The sequence below is a fragment of the Stegostoma tigrinum genome, chromosome 5 (assembly GCF_030684315.1).
Source record: "Stegostoma tigrinum isolate sSteTig4 chromosome 5, sSteTig4.hap1, whole genome shotgun sequence".
NCBI classification, from domain to species: domain Eukaryota; kingdom Metazoa; phylum Chordata; class Chondrichthyes; order Orectolobiformes; family Stegostomatidae; genus Stegostoma; species Stegostoma tigrinum.
In genome coordinates this window covers 107,629,121-107,649,921 of record NC_081358.1, presented here as the reverse complement: position 1 = coordinate 107,649,921, position 20,801 = coordinate 107,629,121, and positions in this window count along the sequence as shown.

The window sequence follows — 20,801 nt, the reverse complement described above, 5'->3', positions numbered from 1 at the left end:
TACTCCTGCAGTCAAATGAGTAAAATTGTGGAAGATGTAGCACTTTTAAGATCATAAGTTAATTCACTTGAGCTCTTTTAATTGCCAGTACTGAATTGGATCAGATTCAGGTTAATTAAGTCAGGTTAATTCAGTTACATCTCCAGAACCTACCATTGCTTATTTTGCGTTCAGCTACTCTTTTTTCGTTCCTTTATAAAACTCACATTTAGAATGTTGAATAATGAATTCAATCTTCATACTTAACCTACCATGAACAAAAGTCTGTAAGATTTTCCTGATTGTTTTTCAACAAGAATTTAATGATCCTCAACAAGCATTTTTTTTTCACATTTGGCATAACTTTTGCAAAGCAAAACACAGTTGTCATGAAAATAGACGGTGTCTCCATTCGGTTTCCAAAAGCATTTTCAACAGTTTGAACACATACACCTTGTCAAATTACTTTATTTGCAGTAGAAAATATAACTCTACAAATGACCCTTGGCTTAGAGTATATAAGGAAATGGGTATTTCTTTCCGCCACCATTTTAATACAGACACCCACCCCTTTATTTTAAATGAGTTAACTCCTTCACTAAATAGTGCAACAGGAAAGTCATATGAATGCACTCAGGTTTGAGTTCTGAGGAAGGCTCACTCAACCCGAAACTTTAACTCTGATTTTTATCCATAGATGCTGCCAGGCCTGCTGAGATTTTCCGGATTTCTGTTTTTACTCAGGTTTGTTGGATTGTGTAGGCAATAGTCATTTTTTAGGTTGTTGAAATTAATACGGTCAGAGGATTCTGCATTAATAAACAAAAGCAAGTTGGAGGCTTGGCCCAGTCTGTTGATGAACCATGCTTATCATCAAAGGATTGCTTTTGTTAGCTGTTACAGAATGAACCAATGTAGTTAAATTAACGTTTTTTAAAAAAATAATTAGCTTGGATTTATCTTGAGCTTTTGAACATTCATGTGAGCTATTTTCATAGCTTGCTCCAGGTCGTGAAGCAACATGAAGTAGTGAATACAACATTTTTCCTTACAAGTGTTTTACTTCACCTAGTCACTGATGTGATTAAGTTGCTCATAATTGATGTGAAATAGTAGCAGAAGAAGGCTGAAGCATTTTAGTGGTGCAGCATTTTTTTTCATGTATTAACTGCTTTCTTTCCAGAACACCTTAAAACTCCTGGTCTTTGGGCCACATCTGACCACAAGCGTTGGTCAATTCCCATGAACCAACAGAAAAGACCACATGATCAGAATCTTCCTCCATATTGACACTGCTTGATATGTTTACCATTCTGTATCAGTGGAATAAGCTCTTCTACAATGTACAAACATAGATCACAGGGAAAACTGATCGGCCATGAAATTAATCAGGATCGCAAAATTGGAAAATAGACTCTCCAAGCCCTCAGCTAATACAACAAATTGAATGTAAATTGGCCATAAAGACACCAGTAGGATTGGTATAGAACTCTGGTTTTAAACCCCATCTGATTTTAATCTTGTTTGCAGAAAATTAGAAAGCAATATTAGAACATAGAACATAGAACATTACAGCGCAGAACAGGCCCTTCAGCCCTCGATGTTGCGCTGGCCTGTGAACAAATCTGAGCCCATCCCCCTGCACTATCCCATCATTATCCATATGCTTATCCAAGGACTGTTTAAACAATAATGTGGCTGAGTTAACTATATTAGCAGGCAGGGCGTTCCATGCCCTTACCACTCTCTGAGTAAAGACAAGGCCTAAGACAACCATTTCATCAGACTGTATAGAATTCCCTTGTATGATTTCAATTAAAATTACTCCCCTCACCCCATTTTCTCAGTTGGCTTGATTGCATCTGCTTCAAGGTTTATTTCTCTTGCAGCAAAATGAATAAAAAATGAGCTAGATCCTTGTCAAACATATCTTTTTCTGCACCATCTTTGAAGAGTTATCATGAAGAGATGAATATACACGTTGCTCATTTGATATTTGTTGTTTTTCTAAAGAAGCAGAAATCATGCCATGGCTCAAGAGAACGTGATTTATTTTCACTTTGCCTGGGTTACCTTAGAAAGTGGCCTAAATGTTGGAGATGAGCTGACAAAAGCCCTCCCCTTCCTGGCACATAGAAGTAGGTTTCTCTTCTTTTTGTAAATGTTATCTTTGTAGCACAGGGACTTGTAACTGAATTCAGAACTGTGCTTTTTTTAAGTGAGAATGTGTGTGGAGATCTGTAAGAAAGCCTCCATTGATGGAGTTATATTTCATCAAGGACAGACAATAAAGAAAGGCTGAACTGTATCTAGAACAAGGCAGTGCTTTCATGCTGCCTGTTTACGATTCTGGTCAGTGAAGACCACCTAGAGGCTGAACTTGATCTGATCCAACATGACATCAGCAACCATGAATTTGTTTCCTGTGCATTTCTCCCTCTTTTGGATTGCTTTGCACACTATTTTGTCGGTTACTAAAGAACATCATTGGAGACAATCTAGTGACCAGCTTAAGGAAAATGTTGGCATCAGCTTTTAGTTATGTCACTTTGCCATTGAATGCGTGAGAATTCTCTTGAGGTTTTTATCAGATCACAAAAAAAAGAAAGCTGAAAGTTGTTGCTGGGAATGCTGCCAATAATTCCAAACTGTTGTCCTTTTTGGATGCAACGTATTTGCCAAAACGGTCTCTGTAAGCTTTAGGACAGCATTGAGCACCAAACAATTCATATTGGGAAGAAAAAGTAAAGAGACCCAGTTCAAAATGTCTGACACAGCATATCAGAGTAGGTCAAGTGGCTTTAGGTGCCCTGATGTACAAGAGTGAAAGGGAAACTTAGTTTGCAGAATGGGAATTTCTCTTTATGTGTCATGTCAAGCAAGATTGGAAACTCTTCAGGGATTTAACAACTGTCCCATGTGAATGGGAATTATGCCTGGGTGAATTTCAACGCTGATGATCAGGTTCAGGGGAGGATTTGCATTGCCAGTAAGAGAGATACCAACTAATCTCCCTTTCATTTATTTAAATAATGGGGCAATCAAGCAAGATTTCCTCTGAGTGTGCGAGCTTCCTTCTGGAAAGCTGCAGGTGTTACTTCGTTATTTGGTCACTGTAGAAGAAAGCCCATATCATTCTTGATTAGAATATTAGCAATTTGCTTACAACAAACATAAAGACCAATCTCCTTGTAAGCATTTTGCTGTAGCTTAATTCTTGACAAATGTCTCGCACATTCAAAATCAAGCAAAACAATCAATTTAAAGTGTAATGGTATAGACACATACAACTAGTGGGGAGGCTTGCTTGTTGACTGCTTGTATTACAACATGACAGGCATGTCACACAATGTTCCTACTATAATGGATGGGAAATTATTGGTCACGAGCCCACCATTTCTTTATATATGCAAGCTGTGGATTAGGCACACTGCCAAAAGCACGTGTTTGCAAAACAAACCCTGTGGCGTTTGATAGTACTGCTGGTAGCCTACTTATCTGAGGTTGGCTTACCAACAGAGCTTGTCTGACATTCCTGCACGACTCAATCTTAACATATTAATTTCTGCATACAAACCCCTCCATAGCCTTGCTACTCCACATCTCTGTAATGTTTTCAAGTACTGCACTCCCCTATGAATTCTGCGTTCTTCCAAATCTAGACAATTTTTCCGTTCCCCACTTTCTTTATCTTTTTATGGTCTCTAGAAAGTCCGTTAACATTTGAAAGAAATCCAAAATACAGAATAGAAGCCTTTGTATTTTAATATACGTAGCTTCTAGTAGTTAGAAGAAAGTTATTTCACAAGATAATTGAAAGGAATTCTTAACAGATTTGGGATTGTTCAACAAGTGCTGTAACATTGTGAATCAAATCTAACATTACATGCTTAATGCTTAACGCTTGTATTCCTCAAAATCTAATTTCTAATTTAAATCTTGCTACATCTCCAATCAATCTCAATCCATGTAATGTTTAGTAATTTCTTAATCTTATGCTATGGTTCTCTCCCAATTTTCTGCTTACCTTGGTTTTCATTTCTTTTATTACATCATAGATCACAGTTAGTTTAAACTATCTTCAATAGCATCAGTAAATGCCACCTCCCCCCAAAACATCACTGCCATCACTACAAAGAAATTGGTTGGGGTAATCTCCCCAACTTGTACTAGTTCCATCTCTGGGAGAACAAATCTTAATGTGATGATAAATCTAAATGAACTCTGACTACAGGACAGCATCCCACTTTCTACTTATGTTGCTGGCATCAATATGCGTCATGATCACTAGCCGTTGATGGGCTTCCCTCAGAATGCTCCAAAGGCGATCAGGGACATCTTCACTAGGAGACTAGGAAGGCAACATACCAAACTGGTTTCGCGTCTGTGGCAAAGAAAATATCTGTCTGTTCCCTGACAATACAACACCCTTTTGCTACTTTGTGTACCTTCCTGATGCTCCCTAACCCATCCAAACAGTTCAGCCAGTCACAATGTCAAGGGCTTTATTCTGGCTCCCTCAATGTGCCATCAATCTCATCAGTAGTAATTTATCATTTGTCATTGATCTAAAATCGAAATCACGAATGTATTTTGAGACTGAAATTTGCCATTCTTACCAGTGCTAGATATATATTATGTATGTATGTTGTATGTGCTGTCCCAGATCTTTGAGATGGCCAGAAAACCAATCTCTTCTCTTGCCTCTATCCACAACCTCAGGTAGATACCATTGGACCCTGGGGACTTATCCACCTTAATGCTCCTCTAGAGATTCAACAACACTTCTTTCTTGATCTCAAAATGTCCTAGCATATTAGCATGCTCCACACAAATTTCACTATCCTCCATATCAACATCCCTTGCCTATTTCCATGAGGAACTGCAATTGTATGTTTATGGACATTGTAGCTTCAGGCTAGCATGGAAGAAGGACATTGAGCTCAGTGAAGTCATGCCAACATATTTGTGTTCTATTGTGCTCATTTTCACGTGGAAATGCTCTTCCAGATGAATCATCTGCATTGGCATCAGAACTCCTGATACACTCCATTAACTGTGATAGATCAAACAGGAAAATGCACTTTGATTGGATTCAGTTGACGATTGAAAGATTATGAAGACAATTGAAAAGTACTGATCAATGCAAATTTTTCTAAATTTTGGCAGTTGGTGGTATAATTAGATTCAAGGTCAAGGAACAATTAAAGTTGAGAGTATTGTATACACTGCTGGACACTGTACTTATAGAAGAATGTTAATGTTTGGAAACAGATCAGAGAAGGTTTATTGACCTAATACATGGAATATGCAAATTACCTTATGAGGAAAGGATAAACAGACTAGATCCATATTCTTTTCAGTTTAGAAGGGTCAGACGTAACTTAAATGAAACATGTAAGATCCTGAGGGGACTTGCCTGAATGAACGTGAAACAGATATTTCCACGCTGAAGGATAAAGGTAGATGGCTGGGTGGAACAATTTAGAATTCACGCCACATACTGTTTTATTTCTAACATCCCTAAATAACATCGGGTAAAGATTATTCTTGGGAAAGGTGTTACAGGCATACTTTCCAAGTGTATGAATAAACCAATAAGGTACAAGAGGGGGCCGCTCGGCCCTTTCAGCCAGCTCAACAAGTTAGCTATGGGATTAACGTCAACTCCACATCCTGCATATCCTCAATTATCCTTCATACCCTTGGGTAATCAGGGATCTATCTAACTTTGCCTTGAAAATATTTAAAGATCCTGCATCCACTGCCTTGTGAGACAGGGAATGCCAAAGACTCATAACCCACTGAGCGATAAAAAGTTTCCTCATCTTTTTTGAAAAAGGGTGATCCCTTAATTTTAAATTTGGTCCGTAGTTCCAGATTGTCCCACAAGAGGAAATATCTGTTTCACGTTCATTCAGGCAAGTCCCCTCAGGATCTTACATGTTTCAATTAAGTTACGTCTGACTCTTCCAAACTCAAAAGAATATGGATCTAGTCTGTTTATCCTTTCCTCATAAGGTAATTTGCATTTCTATGTATTAGGTGAATAAACCTTCTCTAATCTGTTTCCAAACATTAACATTCTTCTATAAGTACAGTGACCAGCAGTGTATATAGTACTCCAAATGTAGTATCACCATAGCCATGGATAACTAAACCATAATCTTTTTATTCTTCCCCCCACAATAACCCATAACATTCTGTTAGTATTCCTGATTACTTGCTGTACCTGAATACTGACTTTCTGCAATTCATGTAAATAACATACAGAACTCCCTGCATCACAGAGGTCCGCAGCCCCGCAACATTAGGATAATAAAGAAAGGGCATTTTCCTACTTTCCCACATTGTACTCTGCACTCATTTCATCTGTTTATAATCCTTTTGTAGGCTCTGTTTACAAATACACACTGTAACTATTTTATATTTAAAAAAATAATTTTATGGACATTGATGGTGTTGTTGACTTCAGCACTTGTCCCCACCTCTAATTGCCCTTGAGTAAGTGTTGGTGAGCTGACCTCTTGAACTATTACACTCTGTCTGGTCTCGGGACATCCACTGTCCTCCTAGCCAGATACAAATAACAATGTCTCAATGTGTTGAAATATGGCTCAGCAACAGCAAAGACAAAGACCCTTAATCTATGGTGTGGAGTGAATCAAGTTGATTCTTCTGTTACCTAGCAACCTTCGGCGACTATAACTTTCACTTTCCAGTTTTATTTAACCAGGACGGTATTTGCAAAAATGGTTTGAAGCATCACTGCAGTGACGTAAAATTAGTCACATTTTAAAAAATTCATCTTTTTAATTAGATAAAATATTTTGGCATTAAGGATTATAGAATGAGCTAACCTGACACTGCTGCTGTCGACTAACTCTCTATAAGTCCCAGTATTACAGCATAGTATACTCATTTAACTATGTTTCTGTTCTGCTGATTTAAATCGTACATTATTTATATGTCAGCTGCCAATTTTCCATCTTTCTTTTCTGAATTTGCTAATACTTGATAGTACTGGTCTCCACATGAATCACCATTCATCCAATCCCTCATGCAAATTTGTTACACATGTAACTAGTGACTGTGACAATTGTTTGGCAAGGGCAGGGAGAGTCACAACTGAGTCTGCGATGTCCATTCAAGTATTTTCTAGTGAGGTAATTACAGAGAGCTGAACATTAATCTCATTAGGCCATGAAAGCCGAGATAAATGATAATGTAATATTATGAAACAGCCTGAAAAGTATAGATGTACAGTGAAATTACATTTCTTTGTATTCTCCATAGATGAATATCCAGTCGATGTGAGCATCACTGACTAGGCTAGCATTTATTGTAAATCCCTATTTGCCCTGGAGTTAGGTATAGGCCAAAGCAGATAAAGATGGTCATCCTTACTTCTGAATTCCAGAATTTTATTGGATTCAAATTTCACCATGATGGGGTTTGGACCTATACATTAAGCCTGGTTTTCTGGTCCAGTGATATTGCCCCTGTGTCACAGAGACCGTTAACATTATGGAGGCCTGATCAGTGTGCCAGTATTTCTAAAAAACTTCACTCAAAGAATCAGCATAATTTTTTTTTGTTCTACAGTGTTCAGATGTGAGTGAGAAGGATTGAAGTCTTACATTAGCGGTATCCTTTCTTCAAACAGTAATTCCAACAGAGGATACATGGAGCCTGCAATCTCTATCAATGCAATGAGTGACAATAAAAGAACAGAAAGAGCTGGTCTAACATAGATAAGAGAGTTGACATGTACGGAAGGAAGTTAGGAATACAATGCAAACACAAAGTGAGAAGTAATGCATTGGCACGATAGTCTTCAGTGAGCAGTAGCTCAGCAAAATATACAGATGAGCTCAGGTAAAGTACTTTTAACTTTCCTTTTAATCTTAGAGCAGTTGAGTTGGCAGTTAGGGCAGTAGCATGTTCTTCTTGAAGGATGTGGGAACTCAGGGAGACCTCTATTGTCCCTGATGACTACACCTTTGGGAAGTACACCCGGCTGTAGCTCCTGGGAGATCATGTAAGGGAGCTGGAGCTGGGGTTGGATGCGCTCAGGATCATCCAAGACACTGAGCGCATCATGGATAAAAATTTTACTGAATTGGTCACACCTAAGTGCAGGAAGACACCAGGAAAGGCAAAGGGAGTAGGCAAAGAGTACAGGAGTCCCCTGAGGCCATTCCCCTCGAAAACAAGTATTCCCGTTTTGGATATTGTTGGGGGCGTGTGGGGGTGACTGTTTCAGGGAAAGCAGCAGCAGCCAGGTTGATTGCACTACAAGTGGCTCTGGGGCACAGCAGGAAAGTGTAAAGGTAAACAGGACCTTAGTGTTTGGAGATTTGATAGTCAGGGGGACAGGTAGGAAATTCTGTGGCTGCCAATGGGAATCCAGGATGGTGTGTTGCTTCCCAGGTTGCCAAGCTCCAGATGCCTTGGCACAGCTGTAGAATGTTCTCAAGGGAGAGGGTGAGCAGCCAGAAGTCATTGTACACATTGATACAAATGACATGGGTAGAAATAGGCATGAGGTCTTGCGGAGTGATTGCAGAAAGCTAGGAAAAAAAGTTAAAAACCAGGACCTCAAAGGTGGTAACCTCTGGATTACTTCCAGTTCCACGTGCTGGTGAGGTTAAGAACCCGAGGATCTGGCAGATGAAATGCTTGGCTAAAGTATTGTTGCAGGGGGCAGGGATTCAGATTTCTGGATCATTGGGGTCTTTTCTGGGGCAGAGGTGACCTGTTCAAGAGAGACAGGCTTCACTTGAACTGAAGGAGTCCAATATCCTGGTGGGCAGATTTGCTAGTGCTGCAAGGGAGGGTTTAAACTAGATTGGTAGGAGGATGGGATCCTAAGCAGCAGTGAGGCAAGTGCAAGGCTGGAAGGAAATATAGTAATCAGAAATAACAAGTTGAAAAGACAGGTCTTGCTGTCTGAAATAGGACAGGGAGCAAGGAATGCCAATTGGATTAAATTGTATCGATTTCAATGCAAGAGTGCTGGCAGGTAAGGCCAATGAGTTCAGGGCATGGATATGTATGTGGGACTGGGATATTATAGCCATTACAGAAACACGGCTAAGAAGCAGGCAGGACTGGCAGCTTAATGTGCCAGGGTACAGGAGCTTTAGGCAAGGTAGAGGTGGGGGAAAGAGGAGAGGGGGAGTTGCATTTTTGATTAAGAGGAGTGTCACAGCAGTAGCCAGAGATGAAACAACTGAGGGATCATCCAGTGAGACGCTGTGGGTGGAGCTAAGAAATAAGAAGGGGATGGTGACATTATCGGGGTTGTACTATAGGCCCCAAATAGTCAATGGGAATTAGAGGAATAAATATGCAGGGAGACTGGGGAGATATGCAGGAACAATAGGGTTGTCATAGTGAGGGATTTTAATTTTCCTAACATAGACTGGGACTGTCATAATGCTTAGGTGGGGTGAAATTTGTTATCCGTGTTTAGGAAAATTTCCTTAAGCAGTATATAGAAGGTGCTAATTGGGAAGGGGCAAACTTGGCCTACTCTTGGGAAATAGGGCAGGACAGGGGACTGATGTGACAATGGAGGAATACTTGGAGACCAGTGACCACAGTTCCATTAATTTTAAAATAGTTATGGAAAAAGACAAAACTAGTCCACAGGTTCAAGTTCTACACTAGGGCAAGGTGTATTTTGATGGAATTAGACAGGAGCTTGCAGAGGTTGATGGAGGAGTTTGTTTGCAGGCATATGTCTCTGACATATGGGAGGCCTTTAAACGTGTGATAGCGAGAGTTCACAGTCCATATGTTCTGGTGACGGTGAGCGGCAAGGTCAGCAGGAGTAGGGAACCCTGGATGACAAAAGATATTGAGGCTTTAACCAGAAAAAGAAAAAGGCTTGGCTCAAGAGCAGGCAGCTGGGGTCAAGGGAATCCCTGGAGGTATATAGGGAATATAGGAGTTTACTGAAGAAGGAAATCAGGAGGGCGGAAAGGGGGCATGAGGTAGCTTTGGCTGAGAAAATTAAGGTGAGCCCAAAGAGATTCTTCAAGAATATTAACGGAAAAAGAATAACTGGAGAGACAATGGGACCTCTCAAGGAGTAAAGTGGACATATCTGTGTGGAACTGTAGGAGATGGGCGAGGTCCTCAATGAATATTTCTCCTCTGTGTTTATGTGAAGAAAGACATGAAGTCCTGGGAACTTGGGGACATTTGTGGTGATATCTTGGGGACAGTACATATCACAGTGCAGGAGGTGTTGGAAGTATTAGAATGTGCAAAGGTGGATAAATCTCCTGTGCTTGACGAGATGTATCCAAGAACTCTGCACGAGGCTAGGGAAGAAATTGCAGGGGCCCTGGCTGATATATTCACATCATCATTAGCCACAGGTGAAGTCCCGGAAGACTGAATGGTAGCGAATGTTGTGCCCTTGTTCAAGAAGGGCTGCAAAGAAAAACCTGGTAATTATAGACCAGAAAGTTTTTCATCTGTGGTAGATAAGTTACTTGAGAGGATTCTGAGGGGTAAGATATATTTGCATTTGGAAAGGCAGAGTTTGATTAGAAGTAATTGGCTTTGTGTGTAGGGGATCATATCTCACAAAATTTGTTGGTGTTCTTTGATGAAGTGACCAGGAAGATTGATGAGGGCAGGGTGGTAGACGTAGTCTATATGTATTTCAGTAAGGCCTTTGATAAGGTTCCTCAATGTGGGCTGCTCTGGAAGGTTAGATCTCATGGAATCCAAGTAGAGCTGGCAAATTGGATACATGATTAGCTTGTTGGTAGGAGCCAGAGGGTAAGACTAGAAGGATGCTTGTCTGGCTGGAGGCCTGTGACTAGTGGTATGACTCAGGGGTCATTGCTGGGCCCAATGCTGTTTGTTATCTATGTTAATGATTTGGATGAGAATGTACAAGGCTTGATTAGTAAGTTTGTGGATGACAATAAAATAGGCGTAATGTGGGCAGTGAGGAGGGTTATCAGAAATTGCAGCAGGATCTTGATCAGCTGGGGAAGTGGGCCACGAGATGGGAAATGGAGTTTAATATAGATAAGTGTGAGGTGTTGCATTTTGGAAAGTTGCTTTTTTTTGGTGAATGGTAGAGCCTTAAGGAGTGGGGTAGATGAGAGGAACCTTGGAGTTGAGGTGCACGGTACTCTGAAAGTGGAGTCACAAGTAGACAGGGCAGTGAAGACGGCTTTTGGGACACTGGCCTTGATCAGTCAGGGCATTGAGTATAGAAGTTGGGAAGTTATGATGCAGTTGTACATGGCGTTGGTGAGGCCACGCTTGGAGTATTGTGTTCAGGTTTGGTCACCTGCTATAGGAAGCATGTTATTAAACTGGAAAAAGTACAGAAGAAATTTACAAGGATATTGCTGGGACTTAAGAGACTGAGTTATAGGGAGAGGTTGGACAAGCTTGGACATTTTTATTTAGAGGATAGGAGACTGAGGCGGGGGTTCTTACAGAAGTTAAAAGATCATGGCATGGATAGGGTGAATGCACTCAGTCTTTTTCTCACAGCAGGGGAATCGAAGACGAGAGGGCATTAGTTTAAGGTAAAAGGGGAAAGAATACATGGGAACCTGAGAGGCAGCTACTTTACACAGAGGGTGGCTCTCATATGGAATGAGCTGCCAACGAAGTGGTGGAGTTGGATATATTATAACATTTAAAAGGTATTTGGACAAATACATGGAAGCAAAAAATTTAGAAGGATATGGGTCAAGTACAGGGAAATGAAATCAGTTTGGATGGAAGTTTTGGTCGGAATGGATCAGTTTGGGTCAAAGGACCTGTCCCCGTGCTGTAGGACTCTATGGCCCTATGACACCTAAAATGAATTGTAGATGGCAAATAGACAATTATGAGTGAGGACCAGTTGATAATGAATAGGGGAAAATGAATGTTGTTAGCGTTGTAATTGAATGACAGTGAAGAAGTGGAAATGGACAGCATTAGCTGAGAGAAATGTTTTAGGCTTTCATTACCAATATGTAACTATTGAGGAAAGAGGAGGCAACATTAACAAAGAAAGTGGATGAACTGTTTCAGGTGAATCTTGAAAGAGAGAGAGATGATTCAATTTAAATTAAAGCTTGATATGGGTGAGATTAGCAATAGAGACTGAGTTGATTGTAAGGCAAAAGGTGGGTGGCCTTTGTGAAAGAATAAAGAATGAAAAACAGTATAACACAGGAACAGGCCCTTCAAACCAACCAAGTCTACGCTGAGTCATGATGCATTTCTCAATCAAAAATGTTTTAACTCTACATGGTCCACATCTCTCTATTCTCTGCCTATTCATGAGTCTGCCAAGATGCCTGTTAAACATTCTTATAGTATCTGCTCCTACCTCCTCTGGCAGCACATTGCAGCTACTTACCACTGTCCGTGTCAAAAGAAAAAAACTTTCCTCTTACACCTTCTTTAAACTTTAGACAGTTGAATTGAGTAAAGTGTATGTGTGGACTGTGCCTGGTGAGAAGTTGGAAGTGGGGCAGATTGTTGAGGTAACGTCTTGTTCTGGCAAAATTGTCAAGAGTTTCCAAACTAAAGATAAATGGTGAAATGTTATGAGCTTTCAAGCCTAACATTTATATTTGTTAAAGTATTGCAGACCAAAAGGTGGCAGGGGGGTGGGAACCTGAGCTGTATACCAGAGGTGAGCGGTGAGGCAGTAGCAAGAGGTAGACCAGCTAGTGGGAAGGATTTTCCTGGGAAGGAACCAAGGGATCGGTTAAAGTGTGTTTGCTTTAATGCAAGGAGTATCAGGAATAAAAGTGATGAACTTAGAGCATGGATCAGTACCTGGTGCTATGATGTTGTGGCCATAACAGAGACATGGGTTTCTCATGGGCAGAAATGATTGCTGGATGTTCCAGGGTTTAGAACATTTAAAAAGAATAGGGAGGGGGGAAAAAGAGGAGGGGGTGTAGCACTACTAATCAGAGAGGGTATCACAGCTACAGAAGCTTCCTTTGTCGAGGAAGATCTGCCTACTGAGTCAGTATGGGTGGAAATTAGGAACAGCAAGGGAGTAGTCACCTCGTTAGGGGTTTACTACAGGCCCCCCAATAGCAGCAGGGAGATTGAAGAAAGCATAGGTCGACAGATTTTGGAAAAGTGTGCACGCAGTAGGGTTGTTGTAATGGGTGACTTTAACTTTCCTAATATTGATTGGAACCTCCGTAGAGCAGAAGATTTGAATGGAGCAGTTTTTGTAAGGTGTGTTCAGGAGGGTTTCCTAATGCAGTACGTTGACAGGCCGACGAGGGGAGAGGCCATTCTAGACTTGGTGCTCGGAAACGAGCCAGGGCAGGTATCAGATCTTGTGGTGGGAGAACATTTTGGTGATAGTGACCATAACTGCCTCACATTCTACATAGCTATGGAGAAGGAGAGGATTAGGCAGAATGGGAGGATATTTAATTGGGGAAGAGGAAACTATGATGCGATTAGACATGAGTTAGGAAGCATGGACTGGGAGCAGTTGTTCCATGGTAAGGGAACTATCGACATGTGGAGACGGTTTAAGGAACAGTTGTTGGGAGTGATGAGTAAATATGTCCCTCTGAGACAGGCAAGAAGGGGTAAGATTAGGGAACCTTGGATGACGAGAGCGGTGGAGCTTCTAGTGAAAAGGAAGAAGGTAGCTTACATAAGGTGGAGGAAGCTAGGGTCAAGTTCAGCTAGAGAGGATTACATGCAGGCAAGGAAGGAGCTCAAAAATGGTCTGAGGAGAGCCAGGAGGGGGCACGAGAAAGGCTTGGCAGAAGGAATCCGGGAAAACACAAAGGCATTTTACACTTACGTGAGGAATAAGAGAATGGTCAAAGAAAGAGTAGGGCCGATCAGGGATAACATAGGGAACTTGTGTGTGGAGCCTGAGGAGGTAGGGGAAGCCCTAAATGAGTTTTTTGCTTCTGTCTTTAAGAAAGAAACGAACTTTGTAGTGAATGAAACCTTTGATGAGCAGGTATACATGCTGGAATGGATAGAGATAGACGAAGCTGACGTGCTGAAAATTTTGTCAAACATTAAGATTGACAAGTCGCCAGGCCCGGATCAGATTTGTCCTCGGCTGCTTTGGGAAGCGAGAAATGCAATTGCTTCGCCACTTGCGAAGATCTTTGCATCCTCGCTCTCCACTGGAGTCGTACCTGAGGACTGGAGAGAGGCAAATGTAATTCCTCTCTTCAAGAAAGGAAATAGGGAAATCCCCGGCAATTATAGACCGGTAAGTCTCACGTCTGTCGTCTGCAAGGTGTTAGAAAGGATTCTGAGGGATAAGATTTATGACCATCTGGAAGAGCATGGCTTGATCAAATACAGTCAACACGGCTTTGTGAGGGGTAGGTCATGCCTTACAAACCTTATCGAGTTTTTTGAGGATGTGACTAGAAAAGTTGATGAGGGTCGAGCTGTGGATGTGGTGTATATGGACTTCAGTAAGGCATTTGATAAGGTTCCCCATGGTAGGCTCATTCAGAAGGTCAGGAGGAATGGGATACAGGGGAACTTAGCTGCTTGGATACAGAATTGGCTGGCCAACAGAAGACAGCGAGTGGTTGTAGAAGGAAAATATTCTGCCTGGAAGTCAGTGGTGAGTGGTGTTCCACAGGGCTCTGTCCTTGGGCCTCTACTGTTTGTAATTTTTATTAATGACTTGGACGAGGGAATTGAAGGATGGGTCAGCAAGTTTGCAGACGACACGAAGGTAGGAGGTGTCGTTGACAGTGTAGAGGGCTGTTGTAGGCTGCAGCGGGACATTGACAGGATGCAGAGATGGGCTGAGAGGTGGCAGATGGAGTTCAACCTGGATAAATGCGAGGTGATGCATTTTGGAAGGTCGAATTTGAAAGCTGAGTACAGGGTTAAGGATAGGATTCTTGGCAGCGTGGAGGAACAGAGGGATCTTGGTGTGCAGATACATAGATCCCTTAAAATGGCCACCCAAGTGGACAGGGTTGTTAAGAAAGCATATGGTGTTTTGGCTTTCATTAACAGGGGGATTGAGTTTAAGAGTTGTGAGATCTTGTTGCAGCTCAATAAAACTTTGGTTAGACCGCACTTGGAATACTGCGTCCAGTTCTGGGCGCCCTATTATAGGAAAGATGTAGATGCTTTGGAGAGGGTTCAGAGGAGGTTTACCAGGATGCTGCCTGGACTGGAGGGCTTATCTTATGAAGAGAGGTTGACTGAGCTCGGTCTCTTTTCATTGGAGAAAAGGAGGAGGAGAGGGGACCTAATTGAGGTATACAAGATAATGAGAGGCATAGATAGAGTTGATAGCCAGAGACTATTTCCCAGGGCAGAAATGGCTAGCACGAGGGGTCATAGTTTTAAGCTGGTTGGTGGAAAGTATAGAGGGGATGTCAGAGGCAGGTTCTTTACGCAGAGAGCTGTGAGAGCATGGAATGCGTTGCCAGCAGCAGTTGTGGAAGCAAGGTCATTGGGGTCATTTAAGAGACTGCTGGACATGTATATGGTCACAGAAATTTGAGGGTGCATACATGAGGATCAATGGTCGGCACAACATTTGTGGGCTGAAGGGCCTGTTCTGTGCTGTACTGTTCTATGTTCTATGTTCTATGTTCTAAAACACCATTCACAGCGTTTCAAATAAGCGCCAAGTGTCACTTATTAATTTTCCACTGGCTTATAACTAAAATGACAAATGAGAAGCTCGTCAGATTTAAAGAAAAAACAATCAGAAACATAAGGCCTGAGTGGGAGTACATGAATGGTGGAAGCAAAGCTTGCTGGCCTTGAAGACGCGCCTAATCAGCAATTGTAGCAATATATTGCTGCAACCGATCACAAAACTGAAGGCAGAAGATATTCGTAATGCCATCCAGTAAAAAAAGGCACAGCAATGTTCATCAACAATCTCATTTTCTACAAGTTGGAATAGGGTTACAGTAGATAACAGATAAGTCTTTTGTAGTTAGCTAATTTAATAATTTTGTTCAGAAGGAAAGTAATTCTGCTCATCATCTAAATTAATTGAAAGATTTTGACATTTATCAAGCTTACATTGAAAAGATGAGAAACTATGGGGCCAGTTATAATCATGACTACTTCATTTTTCTTTTCCATTTCCATTTAGATCCTTTTACACAAACACTGCATGAAGTAATGGGGTAAGAAGAGGCACTGGCTGCAGGGAAGAAGTTGAAGCTAATGTAAAGACAGTCAAAAATCATAGTCAGGATTATCATCTGACTATACACTTGGACAGAATGCCACAGGCAGAGGCAAATACAAATTGCTGCACAGTGATGTATCCCACTGGGAAGATGCATTCCCCAACAATAAGTGGAGTGCAGCTACAGACTTGTTATGACAGAAAAGTAATGTGCTGCCTGGAGCTTTTCAATTTGCTGTGAACTCTGGAGTAAAAGCTTCTTAATTGCATGAGAGTCCTCGAGCTCCAGATCACTTCAAGATGTTTATAATGAGATGTAACTAAAATGGTTGTGATGTGATTATTAGAGTCTATGGCTGAGATATTAAAGCATGGAACGCTGAACTGATTGTTCATCCGATGCAAAATTAACATCTAAATTCAATGAAGAAACTTAGATTCAACAGCAAGAAAACATTTAAACAAAAACAATAACGTTGTAGATGATGGAGAGTTGCATTAAAAGTGGAAAGTCCTGAAGAAACTCAGCAGGTCTGGCAGGTTCTATAGAGAGAAAAAATAACAGTGTTAATCCTTGGAGTGCAATACTACTTCTTTAGAACTGAATTCGGCTAAGTCTTACAAATTTGTTTGGCTGAGTATGAGTTACATTATGCTTTTCAAAGGGACTCTTGCAGTGAGGTTCAGCAAAATTGCCAAACACACCTCATTAAATACATGCCTAACCTCAATGGAATTGGTCATGACTGATTCTAGCCACATCTGACTACATATCATTCCCTGAATAATTCACCACTCACTCGATTTCCCTTATTCCTGTACCAGCTATGAAAGCTTGCAGTGCAACTAGATTAGCAATGACAATAGCAACTGGCCCTCACCAGCAACATAATGGCTCAGCAGCCACAAAAACACGCTGCCCATTGCATATAATCAACATGGGTGACACCTATTTGCACATTGAACCCCATTCTTTCACCTTGTTTGCAGTTTAAAAACTACACCATACACTTTACCTGTATTTAGTGCTTTCTCCTTGATTGCACAGTGATCCTTCACATCTTCTTACTGTCCATGAGGGGAAAATCACATCCAGACAAGTAAGTGAACAAGTTTGAAGATAAGTGATAATGGGAACTGCAGATGATGGAGAATCCAAGATAACAAAGTTATCTTCACACTTTGTTATCTAAGTTTGAAGATAAGCTTTTATTGACAGCCAACATGATAGGTTGATGTGGATCAGGATCTGAATATTGAAGGTAACTCTACATTTTGGCAGGACTGGAAAGTTGGAGAGATGGTTCTTTTAGATAAAATTGGAATTAGCACAATGGAGGGAAACGATCCAAATGAAGGAAACCCGAGTATGGAAATGGCTTAGCTAGGGAATAAGAAATGACAAAAGGCAAGCAGTCACATGTGGGAATAGTGTACAGGCTCCCAATTGTAACAACAGACTGGTGGCATAAAAGAAGAAATAATGAGAGTGTGTTAGAAAAGCAGGGCAATAATAATTTTAATTTTAAATTTTGATCTGCATATCAGCCGGAAATGTCAGATATGGGATGGCTCTGGAACTGTCCAGAATGCAGGCTATTCCAGGCCTAGTCATGTATAACTGGATTGGATTAATTAATGATGTTATAGTAAATCTGTCGCTCAGTAGCAGTGGCCATAATATTGAAGAGATGCTGCTTGGCCTGCTGTGTTCATCCAGCCTCACATTTTATTACCATAATATTGAATCTACTTTCAGTTTGAGGGAGAGAGGTGTGGGTCTAAGACAATATCTTTAATCTTAACTAAGGGCAATTATGATTGTATGAAAGTAGAGGTGACTAAGGTGAATTGGCAAATTAGCTAAATGACAGGTCAACAGAAAGCAAATGACAGTCACGTAAGGGAATATTTTCTCAGCATACACAGAATAGATACAATCAATTAAGTAAATTTAAAAAAAAATGAAGGATGTGTCATTCATTCTCCATTAAAAGATCAAAGATAACATTAAGCTTAACAAAAATGCATATAATCATAAAAAAACAGCTCGTAGGTCAAATTATTGGGCAAAATTAAAAGTCAAAGAATGACTAATTCATTAATAAGAAGGGAACAAATAGTGTATAAGAGAAATCACCTGAGAGACATAAAACAGATGAGAAGAGTTTGAATAAACATCTTTAACAAGTGAATAAATGAAGTGAACATTAAACCTATAGAAAGTGAACCTGGAGAATTGACCACAGAAAATAAAGAGATGACATGAATTGAGCAGGAATCTTCTATTTGTCTTCATTATAAAGGAAAGAAGTAATACCCCAGAAGCAGCTATAAGTCACTGAACTGTTGGAAGGGAGAAAGTCAGGAGACTTAAATTATCAGGGAGATACTGAGAAAATTGTTGGAGCTTCGGTTGACTCATATCTCGGTCTTGATGGACCTCATTTGAAAGAAGTGGCTTGTAAATTAGCTGGTGCATTGGTTTTAATTTTCATAACATCCCTTGATGTGGGGAAGTTCACATTAATTTATAAGGCATTTTATTCAAAAAGCAAGGTGATGGAAATTAGGAAACTACAAGGCAGTGCGCTTAACAACTAGTGAAAATGTTGTATCAGTGATAATGGGAACTGCAGATGCTGGAGAATCCAAGATAATAAAATGTGAGGCTGGATAAACACAGCAGGCCCAGCAGCATCTCAGGAGTACAAAAGCTTTTGTGCTCCTGAGATGCTGCTGGGCCTGCTGTGTTCATCCAGCCTCACATTTTATTATCTAGGGAAAATGTTAGTTGTTACTAAAATACATTAATACAGGGCTGTTGTGTAAAATCAAAATGATTAGGCTGAGTCAACATGGTTTTGTCTAGGCCCGAAACGTCAGTTTTTGTGCTCCTGAGATGCTGCTTGGCCTGCTGTGTTCACCCAGCCTCACATTTTATTATCATGGTTTTGTGAAAGTAAGCTTATCTTTAAACAATCTATTGGAAATTTTCAAAGAAGTAAAATATTATCGGTAAAAGGTGGATGTACTGTATTTAGACTTTGAGAAGGAATTTGATAAAATGCCTCATTAAAGGTTATTGTGGAAGATAAAAGTTTACATCATATGGCATAGTGTATTGTCATGGATAGGAGATTGATTGGGAATAGAAAGCAGAGGCTGGGCATAAATGAGTCTTCTTCAGGTTGGGAACATAGAATGAGTGGTGTGCCATAGGGCCCAGTGCTTGGAGTTCAACTGCTTACAATTTATATAAACAATTTTGATGAAGACATTGCCATGATGTGGAGGTATCGGTGTTGGACTGGGGTGGATAAAGCCAGAAATGACATGACATCAAAGTTATAGTCCGACAGGTTGATTTGAAAATACAAGCTTTCAGAGCTAACGCCTGAAGAAGGGCTGAGGCACTGAAAGCTTGTATTTTCAGATAAACCTGTGGGACTATAACTTGGTGTCATGTGATTTTTGATGAAGCTATTGAAGGTGTGGCTACCAAAATTGCTGACGACTCAAGAACAGGTTGGTTAGTATGTTGTGAAAAGGGGATAAGGAGACCACATATTTTAACTTAGTCTGACAACTGGATGTTAATGTAGAAAAATGTGAAATTGCCCAGTTTGGAAGGAAGAATAAAAATGAAGCAGCGTGAACTGAGTGTCCAAGTGCTTGAATCACAAAAGTCTAGGTTACTGCTCGAGCAAGTAATTAGAAACCATTACTAATTATTATAAAGGCAAGTGAGTATAAAGAATAGGAACGTTATGCATGTTGTGCTAAGGCTGTATCAAAAGTATTGTGATTGATATTGGTCATCATTTTTTCAGGGAAGATGCAAGTGCATTGAAATACATCCAGAAAAGGTTTACCAAATTAATGACTTGAATGCGTGTGTATCTTGTGAGGAATGGTTGGGCAGGCTAGGCTTCAATCTGCAAAAGGAAGCAAAACCTTGATTAAAACAAATTAGATCCTGAGAAGCCTTGACTGGGAGGTGCAGAGAGTGTGTTTTCTTCTGTGGATAATCCAGAACAAGGAAAACAGATTAAGTGATTTTTTTTTGTCCTGCAGAGAATCACGAGTCTTTGTAACTCTCTTCCTGAAAAGGCAGCGGTAACAAAATCATTGATTTTTTTTAAGGCAGGGTGGATAGATTCTTGGTAAGCACAAGTGAAAGGTTATCTGTGGAGGTAAGAAAGTGGATTGAAGGTTACAATCAGGGCATGATCTTATTAAATGGCACAGCCGATTTGAGAAGTTTACTGGCCCACCCACGTTCCTTCTTCAGTATGATATCTAAATGATGCACTGTAGCAACCCAACAAAGCTCCTTGACAGCACCTTTCGGTGGGTACCATGCAACTCCAGCTTTGTAAGCACATTTTCATGATTTAGAATTATGTTACAGATCAAGAATCCTTTATGTGAAAACTGAGGGGCAATTTATTTTTCAGAAGAAGGTAATTTCTCATTTTTAGATACTCTTGCCATTTAATTCCATTCAGGTCTGTTCAGGCCCTTTTTGAAAAACCTTGCTTCGCTTGAATGGATCCAAACGAACCTCAAAGCAAAGAATTTTACCAAAGACCTCAAACCCACTGTATCTACAGGTCTATTCAGGTTTACCTTGAAAAAAACTTTTGGTTTTTAGGTCTTT